The following is a 22,227-nucleotide window of genomic DNA, read 5'->3' as shown; positions in this document are numbered from 1 at the left end:
AGCAACGTAAGAACAAAATTTAGAAATATAAAATTTGGAAAGGAGGTGATAAATTTTCACTTTTAAAAATGATAGGATTGTATATCCTGAAATACATGGGAATCAACAAAAAAGTATCACAAACAATAAGAGAATTAGTAAAATCACAAGAGTAAAAAATTAATATACAGGAATCAGTGGTTATCATATTTCCAAAAGCCAACCAATTAAACGATATAATGGGAGAAAAGATCACCTTAACATTAGCAACAAAAAATATATGAAATAATATAAATTTACAAAATTTATTAGACCTATAAATTAAAACAAATGCATGTCTAAGGGGCACAGATGGACATGTTATAAATGAGAAGACTCAAAAGTCACTTCTCCTTAATTTATAACACAACTGCAATTAAAATGCTAATAATTTTTAAATAGACAATCAGATTCCAGAGTATCTGGAGACGTATATGTATATAAGAATAAACAAGAAACCACTGAAAGAGAAGAGCCATGAGAGTGGCTTAGCCTCAACAGACATTAAAGCTATTGTAATGTCTCAATAATTTAAAGAGTTTGATACGAGTATATAAATCAAAAAATAGAATCATAAGTCTAAAGTAGGCCCAAATACATGTGTCATTCTAATAAATGATAACGGTGTTTTCTCAAATCAGTGCTAAAAAGATAGACTGTTCAAGAAATGGTATTAGGACAACTAGGTAGATATCTGAAAAATAAGATTGTTTTGGTATCTCAAATCATATTTCAAGAAGAATTCCTAAGAGATTAAATAATTAAACATGGAAAATGCATCTATGTTTGCCCCTTCAGTGTTTTCTTCACAATAGCCAAAGTGATTCTGTTAAAATCTTAGATCAAGTCACTGTTCCACCCACACCCTCCAGAGCTATGGTTCCCAATGGTGTGCCAAGGTACTCTAGGGCATCACCGTGAACTCATAAGGATGCTCTGAGATAAATTTTCAAGAGCAAAATACAGAGATACCTAATATCCTTGAAACACAAGGTCAATTATTAACTCTGGATAGTTGCCAGTTTCAATGTTAGATCACATTACGTTTCTTTTCATGACATCAGATCTTTGTAAAGCAGATTTCAAAAATTTTCAGCAGTTGCTGTAGCAAACAGCAAGTACCACACAAAAAGCAACGTGGAATTAAAAATGAGTGTGTCAGTATTCAATCTGATTCCAAAGTTTGAGAATTTATGCTGTGAAAAGTGGTACACATGTCCCATTCTTAGTAATTGTGGTTAAGAATGAAATAAATTTTTTCTTTCAATTTATGTGAATTTTTAAAATAGCTAATAAGTTGTTAGGACATAAATACTTATCAAGTCCTTTGGCCATAACTACTTAATAAATGAAACTGTTAGGCCTTCCTTTTGGCCTAGTAACATGATGAAAAAATTATATAGAAGGCTCAATGGTCCTAAGCTGAGAAATGATTTGGTGTGATTAAAGAACTGAAAAATACCCATGTGCCTGAAGCATGGTGAGCATGGGGAACAATGATCAAAAACACTTTGGAGGGGCAGACAGGATCAATCACACAGAACATCAAAGACTATACTGAGAAATTTCGTTTTTAGATTTTTGAAGTTATTTTAAGCAGATTAGCAAGTGGATCTGATTTATAATTGTAAATGATCAACCTAATACTTGGGGAATGGGTAGGAAAAGAGGAGAAGTAGAGAGCCTGATGGGCAATCATTTAGTCCAGAAAACATGGCAGCTTGGACCAGAGAGTGACAGTAGAGTTAGAATTATATGGAGACCAGGAGCACTGTGTAGGTGAAATTGACAGGACTTTTTGATGAATAGAATGAAAGTAGTAAGGGAGGGGGAAACATCAAAGAGGGTTCTTAAATTTTTGACTTGACCAGGTATCTATACCCAAAATGGAGATAGAACCTAGTTTGGGAGAAAACACAGAAGCTTAGGTTTAGATCTGTTAAACCTAAGATACTTAGAAAACAACCTACAGATGGCTGTTGGCAGGCATTTGGGTTTCAGTATGATATTAATAGTCCTTTCCCTAAATACAGCCTGATTCTTCATCCCTCCTTCAGTCCTTCTTTTACTGAGTTCTTTTTATCTGTAGCCTCTGAATACCCTTCGCATATATGATGTCATCCAAACACAACTCAAATGCATCCTGCCAAGGCAGGCATCACATTAGGGTTTCCATCTGCCAGTGTGTACAAAATTTAGTTTTGCTGTCGTAAAACCAGTATTCAGGGTGCTTAGATGAAAGCAAGGACAACCATATGTTTTTCAGTCTCCAAACTGTTCCTTGAAAACAAACTTGCTTCACTTGGCTGTTGACAGCCTTCCTAGCCTCTTCCAATTTCTCCTTCCTCGGGGTTGCACATTGTCCTAACTACAATAGCTAATGCTGGGGGTCCTATGGCAAACCAAGCAAACCACCAGAGTGTAAAACTGCTGCTCCCTGACTTTAAATTTTACCACACCCTGGATCCTCCTGGTGGACTGATACAGCTTACCAAATCAAAGCCTCATGGATCTGAGTAGCTTAAATTAAACTGAAATTTTGAAACTCCTCTTTTGTCACTGTATTTTGGCCTATCTACCACCTTCTGGTGCAGTTTTCTCTACTTTCACTCATCGGCCCACATATGGGCCTCCAGCATGCCTCATCCAACCCTGTTTTGTTGAGCAAAATCTCCATTTCTTTGTACTAGACTTATCCTCTTCCTCTCTGGAAACTTATCTATCCTTTGAAATCCAACTCCGTTATCACCTTAATTTATTCTCTCTTGAGATTATTCTTGTGGAACTCCACACCAGAACTGAATATTTTCTTCATGCTGCCTTTAGTTATTTATCGGTGTTTTCCACAATTTAGCAGAATATATACATATTTATGGATTTTTCCCTTTACATTACATCTTTCAATAATTTAGTCTTTAGTTACTGAATCAAACTACCAATTGTATTCAGCCATTTGTATTGATTTGTACTTACACCTGATTCTATTTATATAAACAAATAAAGCACTGGAAGTGTTTTATTACTATTATAATTACTGAAGAAGTGGTTTCTTGTAATTGTGATAATGATTTTAATGTTGATCTTCCTATTTCTACATTCGCTTTGTCTCTCTCGAGCCACGTCTTTCAGATGCTTATTTCTATTGGACAGTCTGGGAGGAGAAAAAACTTCCCCTGCCTTACTGAAACTATTCTATAGTAGAATGTATTTCCCACAACAAGAACACTTTGATCCGTTGTGGCACATCACACGGCAGTTCTCTTCTAAAAAATTCTTGAAGTCATGCCTCCTGTACCACATCAATTTGTTTCAGCCCACAATTGAGGGTCAATCTGAGAAATGTTATCTACTTATTTGCTACAATTTAATGTCTTATATACCTCTTGCAATTACTAGTCATCCACCTCAGAGCTATCATGTGTCTGTGCTTTTTCTCAGTGTATCAGGATGCATCAATTTTTATGGATTTTTCCCTTTGCACTTGATCTTTTAATAATTTCATCTCTTTGGAATGAATCAATCCATCAGGTTCTGTCATTTGTCCTGTTATTTTCACTTATACTATTGGCATTTTTATCACTGAAATGCTTGCTTACTAATTTACTACAATTCTCTAAGGGTTGTTTTAATGTTGGCATATATTTTTAAATCATTCAGGTATAACAGAAACCCTGTAATCCTACTTTTGTTTTGCTCTATTTTCTCCTTAATGGTTTCTGTGTCACGTAGAAGCAGGAAGAATTAAATTTCCTTAAATGTCTCCTAATTTCTATTCCTTTTCCTTAAGAATAAGTTAGTAATGGTTTTAAGCCTGAGTCTCAAAATATTGATATTGATAATGAATATTAAATAATAGTTGATCTTGATAACTGATAATTAATTTCTATTTGGTAAACATTTCTTCCCTACAGTGTGTTTTTATCAAATTTCTTGCTTCAGTTCAATATTCTTTTAGAGTCAAACTGAAATGAAAGACTTTTATTCTGTTTAACTCTGCTTCTCCCATGGTAGTAAAGCAAGTGCTCTTCAAATGGGAACAACTCAGTCAATATTTGTTGAATTAAGTCGTTAGACTTATTGAAGGAAAAGCTTACAGGTTTAAGTCTCTTAAATTAATATAAATATCTCTTCTGCGGTAGCTCTCTGGTCCCTAAATTGATCTGTTTTCCCAGTTTTCTGTTATAGCTCCACACAGAACACACAATCAATTTAAAATGAATAGCATAGCCCAACTGGGAAATTCTTGATAAAAAACTAACTCTAGGCAAACAAAACTCAAGGAGCGAATATGTAGTGAAAACTACCATTTTCCTAACTCTTCTAGATCTTGATGTGAGAAAGTCATAAGGTGTGTTTTAAGAAAATTTAACTGAAACTCCTTTTTTAAATATATTTTCTCCCAATTCTGTCTCAAAAGAAAGAAAACAGTCAAGTTTTGATGTTTATTCTCAGGCTTGGTGTTACTATGATTTCATGTATTTTTTTATTGTTCATTTGCTGGAATAATGAGAGGAAAATTTCCTTGGGATGAAATGATTTCTGCTGGAACAGACTATTTTTCTTATTCAAATCTTTCAGTACTTTATGAGATTTAAAAAGCAATAAAATATCTGCACCTGCATTTTTGTAGGACTAAATAACATGAGGAAAACTGAACTGTGTTCATGGGGGTCAAATGGGAAAACCCATTTGACACTATTAGCCTTGGGGTCCCAAGCGAGCACATAAAACACATTGTACTTCCCTATCTGAAAACATAACCCGAATCTATGTACACAATGCCAAACATGTGGAATCTGAATAGCCCAACCAATTAGTCACCTAACAGTATGCATGATGCCAAACATCTGGATATTTGGAAACTTCGAGATGAATGAGTGAATTTTGCACTTTTCTTCCTATTTTTTTGGCAGCATATAAACACAGCCAAATGTGGCACTTTGATTGTGGTGTTTCAGGCAGCAGGTTCCAAAATATCTTAAAAGTCCTAGCTCTTCAGTTCCCAAAGAAAACCTATTTAGAATGCAGTCTTTCATGATTCACTTTGATAAAGGATTTATATTGAGCACTTATAATGGCAAAAATCAAGCTCATTAGATGAAATTGTATATTCATTCAAATGATTTTATAAAACAGAATTAATGTTCTGCTTTCCAGGGAAAATGTCTATATTGAGATAATCTGTCTTAAGCTTCCTATAGACCCCATTTTTACCTACCCTCTAATCCTTCCCTTGCTGTCTGAGAAGTTTCTCCAGAAGAGGTATGGGACAGGAAAATACTTTGTGGCTGGGAGCAGAAAAATGAAGAAGATAAGGGTCTAATGCCCAGAGGACACAATGGGACAGAGCTTTGGCAACAGCCTGAGAGGGAACAACCGACATCCAAGTGCTAGCAGGAAGTCCAAGAGAATGGAGAATACCCTCCCCCAATAAGGACAATAGGGAAAGCCACTAGGAATTTGGACAAACACCAAGGAAGAAGGAAGAGACTAGGGACTGTGACTGGAAATGTCAAAATCGCTACCCTGATTCTCTTCCTTTTTCCCTTCTTTCTTTCTTCCTCTCCCTCTGTCATTGCTGCAGGTGCCTCCCCCTCCTCCTTCCTCCCTCCTCCTTCCTGTTTGTCCTTCCCCCTCTTGTCCCACCTCTCTCCTCCATCCCCTCCTTTCACCTTTCCCCCTCCCTCCAGTCTCTGTACTCCCCCTTCCTCTCCTTCCACCTGCTACTTCTTTCTCTCCCTCTCTACACCTCCTCTGTATATTCATACCCCCAAACTTAAAAATGCAATCCACAGCTCCACAAATAGAACCTTTTCATTGATCCTACCCCTCTTTCTAACCACTACTCTGTCTTTTCTTTTTTTCCTGGCTAATTCCCCTAAACTCTCAGGCTGCTATAAGCATTCCACTGCCTATCCACCAGATACTCCTTCTTTATTTTCTGCAGGCCAGCTTCTGTTCCCGTTGCTAAGTGTTAGATCTTTAGTTAGCTAACGAAGTTTAAGCTTAGGGTCCCTCTATTAAATAGGCCTAGTATCCAATGTTCACATAGACATATGTTGTGGTAAAATTTACAAAATGACATAAAGTTGAAGGATCAGAGGTTGATCCTGACATCTGAAATATGGTGATTTGGAGGAGAATCAAGATTTGAAAAGTACAGAACCAGAAGCTGGTCTGTGGAAAGTTAAAAATGGAAGACTCAATTCTCATTGATGCTTAGTCAAATGAATGTTCTCTCTCATCAAAAAGTACTTGATCAATATAAGATATACACTTATAAATGCACTTTGTTTTTCCTTCTTAATGGAGATTGTAATGAATGAAATTTATTAGAATTCCCATTTGTAGTATACACATCTTTGCAGGGTTACAAATAGCTAATATGTCTGTGTATCTAAAGTGCCCTCTTCTTATAAGGACATATGTCATATTGTATTTAGGGCTACCCATATCCAGTAAAACTTCATCTATACCTCCTTACATTAGCAAAGACCCTATCTCCAAATAAGATCATATTCATAAGTTCTAGGTAGATGTGAGTTTGGGTGAGGGGGACACTACTCAATCCAGTACACACTTCTGTGCAAATGGTAGCCTACAATTTGAAAACTAGTCTTTGAAATGTTCCAATATCCCATTAAACTCATATCAAATTTAATCCATCAAACTATCATCTCCTTTCCAACCACCATATAAAACAGCTCCTGGAGTAGAGGATGGACCTTGTAATTCTTCCTCACTTCGGTCCCATCTATCCCAGCATGTCAGCTCAAACCAGGGAATTTATTCTATCCTATGAAGAAAGTATGTCCACGTAATTGTTTCATGGAACCAATCACCATAAACACCGACAGCAGTTTGCATGTATTTCATAAGGGCCTTGCAAAGTTAGATTGAATGCTATGGTCTTGGGATGATTTGCTCATACTCATTCACTCTTAACTTAAAACTGGTATCTCAGTATTATAAAAGTTTGCATTGTGGACTACATTACTAAAGTATAGTTAGTTACTTAAATTTACTATCTCAGTAAACAATTTACCATGAGTTAATAGGACTAGTTAAGAAAAATAGCAGTACACAAGGTCAGTATTATCTTTATGATAACCCCAGAAAACTGCAGGGATATATCCAACCCTATTTTAGGGGTAATGATAGCAGCTCATTTAAAAACAGTGAATAGTTATTCTTTTAAAAATCAAAATGGATGTTATCATTTGAAGAATATACCATAATTCCAGTAAGTAGTACACTACTTCTAAAAACTACAAAGGATTTTACAGATTATCTAGTGGTAACTATTATTATGTTTGGAAAAATAAATATTAAGCGACAGATAAGATTTTTTTTCCTGATCACTGAGTTATAGTGCCTTGTAGCTAAAACACTACTCAGAATCAAAGTGAAACTGAGTAGTTGTGGTCATTCTCTAAACATTTTTGTCAATTGCCAAGTAGCCATAAATTTCTACCGAGTTGACTTTGGAAAAGGTACAAAATAGAAATCTTTATAAAATTATTTAAATGTTCTTTATTTTTTAAAAAGTTTGTTTAATGTGTATTTATATATTTTCCTGTTTTATCAAACAGAATGTTATAACTGTTCCTTGATTATTACATCTGTTGAAATCTATGTTTATTTTGCCTGAATGAATTGTATGATGTGATAAATTGCTTGAAACAATATGATAACATTCTGAAATCATGTTTTTCCTTCTCTCTATACAAATAGGGAAAGAGAATTTAAAAGGAAAACTGGAATTATCCAAAGTTGCATGACTGAATATTAGTTCAAAATTCAAAATACTCTGGCCTTTAATTTTGTGGCTGAATAGGTGTCCCTCATAAAACATTCACTATCCAAGCAGCAATATCCCAAGCAACTACACAGAGTTACAAGGCCATTCATTGCTCACGATATTAGAAATGGGATATTTGCACAGGTAATTAAAATGGATTGTGGGCTCATCAAAGGTTATTTTGAAATGGCCTGAGGAAAGAGCACAGTTTTCTGTCACTCACTTAGAAATTATTCTCTCAGACCCTTGCCAGTTGATTTTTTTAAAGGCAGTTCAAGAGCCAGAAAGGAGTCTTGAATATAGTTTTCAGACATAAAGAAGAATTACAGCATAGATTTACAATGAACAAATTGTCCTGGGCTCCCAAATTGTGCTATTTGTAGATTGAACACAGAAGTGGGGGGTAGCCATATGGCATAGGCCACCTTTCTCTAATACAAGAAGTTATTAAATCTCCTGGAGTTGGCTAAAGGAAACCATAATTATTTTCAAATGGAAAAAAGCCACAAATTTCCTTTGCTTCTCCTTACAGACTATTTTCTTATCCCAAGTTACATATTTTCAACTTCATCACACATCAGAACATTAGGTCAAACCCCTGTCCTGTCCTAAGCATATTAAAATTCTTTCCTATTCCTGAACCTGTGGCACAAACAAGACTACTATTTCACTATCATAATCATTTTAAAATTGTCTCATGGTGTTTCTGTTAGTTGTTTTTTAGTGTCAATATGCACAATTGAGAACAAATATACTATTCATTATAACTGTCTTCAAGAAATAGCTAAGGTGTGTTTCCTTTTTATACCTATTAACATTTACAACGAAACATCCTTAGTGTTTCTCCTCTATCTCTGATGATGGGTCAGCACCATCAAAAGAAGACACTTAGAAGTGAAGAGGCCAATGTGAATTTTTAGTAAGGGGTTATGACCTAGTTTTCTCAAACCAGATCTTCACTTACCCTGAACCTTACTGTTTCTCAGTACACGTACAATGGATAGCAAGCAGTGAGAAAATATAAAAATTGATTTAAAGTTCTATGACTCTGGTAGAGAAATTTTTCTAATTGAATGAAATCACCATGACAATTTACTATAAGTATGGGGCTTTTCAGGCACAAGGGAAACTGTTTTACAAAAAAAAATTCTGAAATTGTCTCTTTATGGACCAGCCCCACATACTCTCTCCACCAAAGATAGATTTATGATGATGCATTTCAAGTTAGTTTCTTGGTATTTTACAGTGCCAAAAATTGTTGTACTAATTATAGTAGGGAATTTGAACATCAGTATAAAGACATAAAAGTTCTGTCACTGTGCTGAAAATATTAAAATCACTAGTGAAATACTAATGAGAAAAGTTTAAGAACTGATCTTGGGTCAGAGATTCTTATTTTCTAAACAATATGACAGAATAATTTCAGCAACTCTCTTTGAGAAATGCTTGAGAATTTAGGGTGAGCAGAAACTTGAATTTATTTTTCCTATTTATGATCCCTAAATTCATCCCCTGTTATCCTTCAGCTTAGAGAAAGAACACCATCCTTGTGAATGCATCTAGCAGTAAAAATGTTCTCCTCCCCAACTTAAAGAAGTACATCCTATATATTAGGGTGGTTATTTCGCCTGTTGTTCATCCACAGAGCTAGGAATGTTTGAGACTAAAGAATGGTTTGCATAACCATAGCACTTGGAATACCCAAAAATTGTCATCAGATGAGAAATGGATAAAAATGATAACTTCAAAAACTATAAAATTTTGAGAAGTGCTACACTGGGAAGAGAATGAAGAATATGGTTTGTTCATAATTTCACGTATCATTCAAACTCTTCAACGCTTAGACTCAGGTACATTGTGTCAATGAATAATACTCAGAAAGAATACTTATATGTTAAATGAATGAATTGTCTTTATGTAAGACAATTGTCTTTATGTATCTTTTCACATTTTAACAAGCCTGATATCAGGATGCATCATACTGTTGATGGTATGGATAATTAATTATTTGGTGGTGGTATGTTTTCTATCTGAAAGTAGTTCTACCTGAAAGAATGGATTGTCTCACAATTGATAGAGGCTTAATTTTAATGATGTACATTCTTGTTTCATTTTTAAATGCTCTCAGGCTGTTCTGAAGAATATGTGCCTTGAATTTGAAAGCCACAGACTCATTTTTTTAATGGAGGGATTTATATAAGGTTATCAATTTTCATTTTGCCACAAAAAGTAATTAAAAATACATATACCAATACCTTTCTTTTTCAAAAAGGATATTGTGAAAGCCAAAATGTGGAAGACCTTAATGTCAGAATTAAGGTAAATCCTTTAGTTATTAGCTTTATGAAAAATTCATATTTTTCTTATTTTTCTCTTTCACTATGTGTGCTTGTATCAACCTATAGACCTATAGACTGGCACTTTGGAATCACTCTTCTGAGATACTGTGGCACAAATACTCTAACACTCATTCATGTCCCCTATTCTGCAAACAAAGGCATGTAGAACAATGCATGGCAAACATACTATGTATAAAATGTGGTAACATTTTCAGAATGTTTTTCTTTTGATTTCAAAAAAAAATTCTATCTCAGCTTCTTTTAAAGAGGCAGAAGTATTGAATTTAATCTGAATAGTATCCACTTGAACTACACTTCATTCATCTCTCTATTTTAGGGCCCAGAGTGATGGCTAAGCACTGGCCTTAAGGTGAGTTTCATATCTGATCTCTCTGTTCAAATGTATCCTGAGCTGGCAGAGGAATGGGTCTGGTAATATTATCCTGTGGATCTTTTTCTATATCTAATATCTGCAATCTAAAATTAGCTTGCTTCTGGCTTTAAATCCCCACATTTTGGCTCTTTCTTCTCAACCTGGCCTCTCTCTACCACAGCCAGTAGAAGCCAAACCCCAGTTATGCACACTTCTGATCCACAAAGTACATTTTCATTGCTGAGCCACTTGCCCCCAATCTGACTTCCTTTTCCACTATTCTAAACTCCTCTCAGGTGAACGCATTTGGACAGCATTTGGATTAATTTATGCAGTTTATATTTTGGTAAATCTTTTCTTTGGTCAAGCTCTTATTTAAAAAAAGTTGAACCACAAACCTAAATACCAAGTAAATAATAGGACAAAACAGAATTAGTTGATTAGCACCAGTAATTCTCACTCACATACTGTGTTTAATAAATATCTTGATTCCCATGTTTTGCTGTAGAAGGAATTTTCCATTAGGTCTTTAGAATACTTTCTTATGCATCCATTTCCTTCAGATGAGCAGGTATTAAAGGTAAAAACTGCCTACAAAAGGATGACCACTATACTTTTGATAGAACTTCTCAACATCTTAATAGGGTTTTGAGGGTAAAATTGTTGCTAGACATGGACTTTAACTTTGAGGAGAAAATCAGACTCTATTCACCTATTATAATACTTTGATTATAATACTCTGATCTACACCTATTATAATACTCAGATGGGGAACTGAGAACTAAAGAAAGGGAATGGCTTCTCCCAAAATAGATGAAGAGGAAAGTAGCAAACCTGTAGCTAAAACATCTCTTGACTCCAATTTGGCTTACAAGGGGAAAGCAAATACCAAATCTTCCTAAGTCATACATAAAAATCAACACAAATGTACAAAATTTTCAACACACACGCTATTGCCTTTAATAAGTTGGGTCTTTGCATCTGTAATGAGTAGTACAACACTTGGCACATAATCAATAATTAAAAAATTTTTGGCACTTGAATGAATAGTTAATATTTATTGAGTTCCTCCAGAATGCTAGATTCTATGATAAGTGTATTTTGTGTATTATCTTTCAATTTCACAGTCTGAGAGGATACAATTAATATCCCCTTTTTATTGATAATTTCTATAAAACAAAAGCTATTGTTTTTTGAGATTACCCAATATAATATCCAGTTGAGCTGTCTTTATTCCCACATTTATACCATCAAGTTTTTCAAATCTTCGGGCTTTTTCTCGAAGATCAACACTATTTTACACTAACTCCATTGTCAATTCGCCCTTCAGAAATAACAATTTACACTCTTAATTTCACAACCACTCAACATTTTAGAAAAAAACTCTCCTGTGGGCAGTGAACCTTCTTATCCTGGATTGCTAGGTTAGTACAAATAAAGGAGTATTCAAAAGAATAAAGTGGAAGAGAATCTTTATTGGGTTGGCATTTCAACAGCAGCTGTCTACATGATCTAATTTCCCAGAAACTTTCCATTTGGTCTAATTAATTTTTGAGTGTTTTTCTCAGTCTTTGTTCTATTTGACTTATCAAAATACTAAAATGGTAGAGATCATTGAAAAAATTAAGTCTGAACCATTTCACAAGTTATAAATTGGTCTCTGTTAACCTCAAAAACTCCACCAAGAGTACTGGTTCCAATACTGGCAGAGGAGGTTGTATGAGATTAATCCTACTATATGTGGCAATTATAAACTATGGACAAAATATTTTTAAAAAGCAATTATTTGAAGACACTGTAGAATAACCAAAAGCAAGCAGGAACTGGAGAGGATTTGACCTTCAGGAGAAGGGAGCTGCATTGTGTAAGGTACAGTTTCATCCCATTTTTTTCCTCAGTGATAGCCCCTGACTTAAAAAATGGGACAGCTGGACTTTAGAAGGTTGTAGGTCTTATTGGCTTGAAGAATCCAAGTATGGGATTTAGGGGTTCTAGAGCAGCTGGAGATTAGGGAAAACCTAAAAAAAAAAAATGTGGGGGGGGGAATAGCCTCAGGATCCACAAATAAACTCCCTCTCAAACCTTTGCCTGATTCCTAACCCACACATGTACAAAGGAGATAGAAAGCAGCAGCTAGAAGATGTAAAATTGAATAAATATTTCAGCTGCTGCTCACAACAAAGAAGACAAAGTTGAATGAATCCCACCAAGTTAGAAGGGAGAGAAACACCTCAAGATTTCCACTAAAACCTCCGATAGGTCACATCTTGTGAATAAAGTCTGTATCCCAAACTAAGTGATTTTACCATAAGACTAAAAACAAAAGCAGATATTCCCCAATAAAGTATTAACCCAATCCTCCACAATTCAACATGATCTGCTAATAATTCAACTTCCTGCTACAAAACACACACACACACACACACACACACACACACACACACAACACTCTTCCAAGGAAAATAAAACCTAGACCCACATATCATCTGTAATGCCCAGTGTGTTATGAAAAATTATAAAATATATGAAGATATAAGAATATAGGACAGTCAAAAGAAAAAACAATTAATAGAAAGAAACCCCAAGATGATCCAGATGGTAGAATTAACAGACATAACTATTATGTGCAATCACATATATACAAAAAATAAAAAAAAACATTAAAAGTAGAAGATAAGAAATATGAAGAGATACATTAAAACCTGAAGAGCCAAGTTGAATTCCAAGAGCTGAAAAAGAAAATATGTAAAGTACAATATTTACTGCATGGGCTTAAAAGATTGAAAAATGGATTTGTGAACTTGTAGACCATCAATAAGAAATATCTAATCTTAGAAATAAAGAGTAAATACAATGAAGTGAAATGAATATTCAGTGACCTATAGGAAAATATCAAGTTGTTCGACATATAGTGTAATTTAAACTCTGTAAGTTGAAGAGAGAAAAGTTTGAAAGAAAACAATGTTTGAGGGTAAATACACACAAATTTAGTGTAAAATATTAACTTATACAACCAAAACATGGAGTGAACCTGAAGCAGGATAAATATAGGAAATGGAATACCAAGGCCCATTAGAGTCAGATGCTAAAAACAAAAAGTCTTAAGAGGGGCCAGAGGAAAAAATGACACATATGGGATCACAGTAGTAAGAATGACTATCTTCTCATCAGAAACAAAGGAGGCCAGAGAAAAAATGGAGCAACATTTTTAAAGTCCTACAAGAAGAGAACTGTCAATCTAGAGTTCTATATCTTGTGAAAATATTCTTCAAAAAAATAAAGTCAATTATGGATATGTTAAGACAAGCAAAAAATCTGTCACCAACTAGCCTGTATTAAAGGCAAAAGAAAGTTTTTCAAGTTAAAGGGAAATTAAAACAGATGGAAAGTCAAATCTACAGGAAGAAATGAAGAGAACCAAAATGGTAAATGTGTATCTGAATTTTAGAAAACCTCTTTTTATTATCTGAATTTCTTTAAAAGAAAACTGATTGGTTTATGTCAACATATAACATTGGTTTGTTGTGTAACATGTATATATAACACATATGACTAGATAAGTATAGATAGATTTATACTATTAAAAATCTTACATTTTATATAGAATGGTAGATATTAACTCTAATCCTTGACAAGTTAGCCAGGCATTGGTAATCTCTAAAGAAAGTGATAAATAGTAATACAAATAGATACAGTTAAAAGAAATAGAGTAATTAAAATAGAATGTTAAAAAATATTACACAAAAGGAGAAAAGGAGGAAAAGGGAAACAAAAACAGATGAGTCAAACACATAGGAAATAGTAGACCTAAATCCAAACATATCCATAATTACATTAAACATAAATGGATAAAAAGCCTCCAATTAAAAGACAAATTGACAGGGGCGCCTGGGTGGCACAGCAGTTAAGCGTCTGCCTTCGGCTCAGGGCGTGATCCCGGCGTTCTGGGATCGAGCCCCACATCAGGCTCCTCCGCTATGAGCCTGCTTCTTCCTCTCCCACTCCCCCTGCTTGTGTTCCCTCTCTCGCTGGCTGTCTCTATCTCTGTCAAATAAATAAATAAAATCTTTAAAAAAAAAAATTGACAGACCAGATCACAAAAAAATAAAGGCAAAATATAACTGCAATGCCTGCAAGAGATATGCTTTCTGGATTAAAAAACAAAAACAAAAACAAAAAACACAGGTTGAAAGTAAAAGGATGGAAAAAATATACTGGCAATTATAAAATACTAGAAAAATAAGAAATATAAAATATTTAAATTATACTATAAATGACCTTGATCTAATTAACATTTATAGAACATTGAAACTACACCTGCAAAATATCATAGATTCTTTTTAAGTACTTATTGGATGTTCACAAAGATAGACTATATCTTGGGCCATGAAATAAGTATTACTGTTAAAAGATTGAAATCTTATGGAGTATATTCTCTGATATAAACCATGTTTATGAATTTAAAGAACCAACACATAGAATAGCAAAGTAATTATGAAAAGAACAAAGTTGATTCAAGTTTGAGTTCAAGAGTTACTGAAATGCTATAGTAATCAAGGCAAGGTATTAGGTTCATAAATATAGGCAAATAGATAAATGGAATAGAATAGAGTCCAGAAATAGGCCTACATACATATGCACTTGATTTTTTTTTTTGTTACAGTTGAACTGGAAATAAGAGTAACAAAGATACCATCTCTTTTTTATTATTATTATGTTCAGTTAGCCACTGTATAGTACATCATTAGTTTTTTATATAGTGTTCAATGATTCAAATGTCAAGCCTATTAAATGTAATGCTCAAATGGCCAATGAGTACATATATTATTTGCCTGTACTTATTGGCAAAACAAATCATAGTGACAGAAATCAAAACAGTGGTTGCTTGTGAGAGGTAATGACTGGAAACTTTCTAGAGTGAGGGAATGGCTTAATATCTCAGGGTAGTTTTTACATTTATCAAAACTCATCAAACTATATATATTTAAGATCTGTGCATTTCATTGGTATTCTATTTTCATTACAAAACTGCAAGAAAGAAAAATATCCTCCAACTTTTGTGGAAAACAATGCTTTCTCCCCAAACAGGTAATTTCTTTCACTTATTACTACAGAAGTTTTCACCAAAACATAAAAGTGGAAACAATAAAACAATGAACGCCATGTATCCATTTCTCAGCTTCAAAAGTTGTGAACTTTATGCCAATCTTAAGAAATCTCTCTTAGCTTTCTTTGTTAATGAGAAAGACATGCTGACACCTGGAACAAAATTGTTAACTGAATTACAGATTGAATTTGGAAGAGACAGGCAAAAAGAGCTTTGTAAAATTTTGTTATGTTCACCTCCGTAATTATTACCTCATTCTTGTAATCAAGTTATTAATTTATACCTCAATCACCAAAAAGGATAATTAAATTCTTGAAGGAACAATTTCTCTCTGCTCCATTCTTTTCCCATCCCAGCTAATCTCTTATTTAGGAAGGTGAAAGAAGGTCCATGTAGAAAGCTTGCATTAATTAAGTGTACAATTTAGTAGTTTTCAGTATGGTCACAAGTTTGTGCTATTATTACCACTAATTCTGCAATATTTCTATCATTCCAAAAAAAAAAAAATCCCAGTACTCATTAATAGTCATTCCCTATTTCCCTCTCCCCCTAGTCCCTTACTGTCACTAATCTACTTTCTGTCTCTATGGATTTACCTATTCTTGACATTTCATATTAATGGAATCATATGGTCTTTTATGTTTGACTTCTGTCATTTAGCATAATGCTTTCAAGGATCATTCACATTGTAGTACGTATCAGTACTTCCTTCCACTTTATGACTGAATAATGTTCCATCATATGAATATCCCACATTTTATTTACGTTAGTCTGGCACATTGGAATTGCTCAATAAACACTAGCTTTTATCTTCATTTTTTAACCAAAAGAGAAAATTTAAAGCTTTTTCAAAATTGTGACTTGAAAACTGCAGGATTTCACTTTGATCTTTAAAGCAGGTGCTTTAATGTCAATTTCAGGAGGTTTTATATTACTAAATTGCTAAATTGTTTCTAAGAGGAGATTTCTCTTATTAGTTTCTCTCAAAGGATGCTTTGTGGTTTGAACAAATAGATATTTCTTGCTCTCTGGCCTGGTCTCCAGTGCCCATCACAGACAGTTCAGCATTTCTACATTACAAATTCCAGATCCCTGGACACTATGAGAAGCCAAAGAGTGCATCACAATAGAGAAAAATTGATTTTTTCCATTGCTTTATTATTTTTTTGCTGATCATGTTACCCAAGGAAATTCTGATGAGGGTTTTTTCCATGCTATTTACATGTTAAAGTATAAAGGAAAAAGAAATTACTCTCTTGAAAGTCTCCAGGACGTTGGTGTTGCAATCTTTCTTAATCCACAGCTTGAATCACTGTCTTGCAATAGTAATTGAGCTGCCCAGGGTGAACAGGAGGCTTATTTCAATCATCTGAGTCAGGGGGATGTTTGCCATTTTGCTGGACAGATTTATTTGAAATGTGAAATTTTCTTGAATCTCAAGACCAGTATCTTTCCTTTAAAGGGTAAATCGTTGAAAATCCCTTTAAAAAATCTTTCCTGATACCTCTGCTTCACTTCACATGAGTGAATATGGCACACATACTGAGATGCCACATTGAGAAGAATCACTGTGCAAGTGATTCAGAATAGTATCTGATTTGATGTCTTCTCAAACTATAATCTGTAGTGACAATAAAGTATTTTGATTTAGTTATCTAATGTTCAATTTCCAGGGGTTGTATCAAATGGTATGTTTTCCTAGCTACACTTTTTTTCCGATCAATTTAAAGAAAGCAAAAATAAAAAGGCAAATTCTTTATTGGCCTGAATGATAAGAAAATTTTGTTAGTCTGATTAAGTGGTGTATAAATTAACATATGTGTATAGGATCAAGACCTGAAAGAAACTAGAAATGACCTAAATGAAATCTAGTTGTACATAAATAAGAATGTGGACTATTCAACCACAGCAGTGATAGCAAAATTCCTTAGGATGTTTCCACTGCCTTTAGCTATCATAGCAATAGGATGTTGTGAAATGAACTGCTAAAAAATGCCCAAGCTGTTAGTTTTGAATAGATTTCTACAATTTGCAAAAGAAACAAAGCAAACAACCTTGCCTATTTTTACTTACTGATCTGGATTCAGTCGAGAAGGTTATAAGAGATGCAACCATTTCAACAATTCACTTTATGGTATTTAATCCATATATTCTAGATTATTCTATTTCCTTTTTTTCAGATTTTAGAACCAGCGTGAAGCACGATTCTGATATCTTGCCTGAAAGCAGGGGATAGGATTACATTACTTTTGGATGCCCTTCCAACTCTGATTCCATGATTCATTGAAGCTTAATGTAGAGCCCCAAAAGACTTGCTTATTGACTAAGACATTAAACTTGACACCCCAAAAAAACACACAAAAGGAAAATTTGACACGAAAGAGAAATTTACCAAAGTGTCTCAGTTCTCTGGAAATCCTGGAACACTAGAATCAAACTAATAAATTTATTATTCCTTTACTAGAAATAGTGAATTATGCTTTCTGATAAGAATGAGCAATAAAAGCCTTTAAAAAAAAAACAGAAGAAATGGAATATATATTTGTCTCTTAAGGATGTTTTCAAAGATCTCCAATCCTTAGCACTAATCTAATTTGCAATCTGATTTAAGTATTTTCCTACTTTTGGTCTTAAAGAAGAAATGCCAGTCATCTAAAGTAGAATGTTTCATACTTTTAATTGCCAAATATCTTGTACACATCCACAGCCCAACATATGTTTTGTTTCTTGTTCTTTTTTCCCGCCAATTTTGGCTTACTTTTTCTCACATTATGTAGAAATGGAGAATTTACAAATTTTTAACTGAAATAAATGTGACCAAAATTCAAGTCTGAAGTTATTTAGTTACATAATCATCATTTTCTAATTCTTCTGTTAAATTCTTACCCCATTAACTGACCACAGCTGTTGGTATTGGCTTCTTAATAACTCCTTCTGAACTTGTAATACCCAAGAACTTGAAGGAGGAATTCACTGAGTACTGATGACCCAGAGTGTTCACATGGACCTCATCCCTAATCTCAAGAAATTTTCTGGCAGTTTTATGAACCATGCTAAATGCCATGCATTCTCTCTATGCTTAATATATTTTCACTTAAAGGTGAAAATAACCTTGTGTCAGCAGGGTGTGGAAGGGTAGGGTATTTCTAAGCGTGTATGTGTGGTAGATAAAAATCTCTGCCTATAAGTTCAAGAAAGCAAGAAATGTAATTTTTAAAATTTTTCCGTAATTAAATTTAATTTCTTTTTTTACAAACCCTCTCCCCCTGTAGAGGAAATTTAATCTTGATCAATTCATGGTCCAATTCCTTAACAAACTCCTAAATTATGTGAACTTTAGTTCATTTGAAACATAAGGGGATTTGACTCTCTCAAAGTGTTCTTCTAGATCAAGGCATTCTAACAAGATAACCTTCAGAGCACTCTCTGGTGCTGAGGACAGGGCATCTTCCATGAACATTGCCATTATGACTACGTAGAGATTTAAATTATCTAGAGTCACTTTTAACCTTCATTGAAATTGACAGCTTTTCACATTGAATGTAAATAGGTTTTAAATGTAAGAACTTAATGGCAAGTATAAAAGGAAGGTGTACTTATTATTTTGCTTAGACTGACCAGATTTTTCTTTGAAAAAGGCATTTGATTTTTAAGTTGAAGAAGGGCATGATATATGCAGAGGGAGAAAGAAGAAACAGCAGTGTTTGACTTTATTTCACATGTATTCAGAAACCTGAAAAGAAGCAGGAAAGATGCGAGAGAAAATCCAAAAAAACAGAATTGTAGAAATCAAAGGAGGAAAGCAGTTCAAATACAGGAGAGTAGTTACCTGAGGCAAATGGTCTCCAAGGTCAAATAAGATGAAAACAGACAATACCTAATGGTGACTTTGATGACAGCAGTTTTAATAGTGGAAGGCCAGCACAAGGTTGAAATGGGTTTGGGAAATTTATAACTGAAAATGGGAAGAATGTAACAAGGCTAAGAAAGATCAACAACTAGAGAAAAACTATGAGTGGCTAAAATTTGCCATAATTAAATGTGGATTGGAACAGATAGAGAAGGGAGATTGTGAGAGAAAGTGTGGGTGACAGAATTGTGAGGAAGGGGAGTCCAGAATATTAGGAGAATGACTGACAGATGCCCGGGTGGTTCAGTCCATTAAGCATCTGACTCTTGATTTTGGCTCAGATCATGATCTCATGGTCATAAGATCAAGTCCCAAATTGAGCTCTAAGCTAGGTGTGGAGCCTGCTTAAAATTCTCTCCTGCTCCCTCTGTCCCTGCTCTTACCCCCTCCATCCTGCTCACTCACTCTCTCCTTCTCTCTCTTAAATAAAAAAAAAAAAAAGAGAATGTGTCTCAGTCTGTGGGTGCAATCACAGTAACCTGTCCTATAGCTGGGGTGCTGGGTGGTTGGCCCATTGATTAGGATGATAAGTCCTAGGTCTTTTGATTTTAAAAGCCAGCCAAATTCAAAAAAAGAAAGATGATCCAGATAGAGTTGCCAACTTTTTTAAACTGTCAAAGAATTTTTTTTTTAATTACTGGATAAAGTATTCTTGGTTGGCAGTTTCTTTCTTTCAGCACTTCGAATACATCATCCCATTCTCTCCTGGCCTGCAAAGTCTCTGCTGAGAAATCTCCTGATAGTTTTATGGGGGTTCTCTTATATTAGAGAATTTTTTTGTCTGTGGCTGCTTTCAAAATTCTCTCTTTGTCTTTGATTTTAGATAGTTTTACTATAATGTGTCTTGGAAAATATAATTTTCACTGAAATTTTGGGATGACCTACTAGCTTCATGAACTTGAAGTCTCTCCCAATTTTGGAAAGTTCTTAGCCATTACTTCTTTAAATAAGTGTTCTCCCTCTCTCCTCCTTTTGGGGCTCTAATGATACATACATTGTTTCTCTTGATGGTGTCCCATAAGTCTTGCAGAGTTTATTCCTTTTCATTCTTTTTCCTTTTTGCTCACCTGGTTGGATAGTTTCAATTGACATGTTTTCTACCTCACTGATTCTTTCTTCTACTTCAAGTCTGATGTTGAAGCTCCCTATTGAACCCTTCAGTCATTGATTGTATTCTTCAGCTCCAAAATTTCTCTTCAGGGCTTTTTTTTTTTTTCCTATCTTTTTGTTGAACTGCTTGATTTGTTCTTATATTGCTTTCCTGATATCGTTACAGTGTTTATCTGTGTTCTCTTGTAGCTCTCTGAGCATCTTTAGAGCAGTTCTTTCAAATTCTTTGTTGAGCAATTCTGGCATCTGCATTCCTTTGGGGCTTGTCACTGAAGGTTTACTATATTCCTTTGGCAGGGTCATGTTTCCCTAATTCTTTGTGATTCCTGTAGCCTTGCATAGGTATCTGTGCATTTGAAGAAGTAATGACCTATCTTCTAGACTTTATAGACTGACTTTAAGAGGGAAGACTTTCACCTGAAGGTGGGAGACACACAAGCATGCTGTAACCCCAGGTATAGTAGTGCTGGGTGCCAAGCATGGAAGTGTGTGGTGACACTGGCTCTGGGGGACATGAGGTCTTTTTAGCTCAGGCCATGGGGTCCACAATATCAACAAACACATGGTTCTTGAAAAGCACTGAAAGCCCACAGAAACTTAAGGGCTGTTGGGGTCCTCAGTTATGCCTCCAGGTCCAACAGCTAGGGACCAAGGCAAGCAATAGTAATAACTGAAGCCAGTGGTGTACACACTTGGCTATAGAAGCCAAGTGCAGGGACTGTGTACTGACAGGGGCCAGTTTCAGACACACATGTAGTGGTAGAGGCCAAGACAAATAGCAAGGAATAGAACCAACTCTGAGCTCACTGGCAGCTACATGGGCCCTGGCTATTGGCATGCACTCCTGTGGCCTCACAATCTCCCCCAGAACGTGTGCACTGTAGTGGAGGCTGATGACAGTGGTTAGGCTAGAAACATGCAGGTGCACAGCTAAAATTGGCTAGCTGCAGGTGAGCACAGTGGTGTAATCCAGTCACATAAGACAGGGCCTAATCCAGCCCACAAGCAGCTGTGGGGGCCCTGGCTGTTGGCATGCTCTCCTACAGATATGCAGTCTCCCTCCAGGCATGTTTAATGCAGTGGAGACCAGTGACAGGCATCAGGCCAGCAGCATGCAGTACAGAGCTGGAGGAGCTAGCCCCACACATGCACAAGCAGTGAGTATCAACCACAGGAGTCTAAGCTGGCATCTTGTATTCATACAGTCACAGAGGTCTAAGCTGGCTCCATCAGTGGTGGAGGGGGCACTGGGAGCAAGTGGGGAGGGCCTCAGGTGGCTGGCATCAGTGAACCTGTGGGGCCAAAGCTGGTGAAATTTTCAAGGGAGTCTACTGTGGCTATGCTGATTTCTTCAGTGGCAAAGTCTGCTGGGTTTTTCTACAGAGCAGGTCACTGTGAACCATAATTTCTCCTGCTGTGTAGCTGCTATAGGTAACCCCTGCTTCACTTCCTTGTTCCTAACTATCTCTATAAGTCTCAGCTTTGTCAGTCTGGGTGAAATGAAATCAAAGTGGGACCTTTGTGCAGTACCCTAAAAGTGCTTACCCCATACTTCCTTTCCTGGTGAGT

Source organism: Ursus maritimus, unplaced genomic scaffold, assembly GCF_017311325.1.
Source record: "Ursus maritimus isolate PB19 unplaced genomic scaffold, ASM1731132v1 scaffold_9, whole genome shotgun sequence".
Taxonomy (NCBI): Eukaryota; Metazoa; Chordata; class Mammalia; order Carnivora; family Ursidae; genus Ursus; species Ursus maritimus.
The sequence above is the reverse complement of the archived record's forward strand: the minus strand, read 5'-3'. Positions refer to the sequence as shown.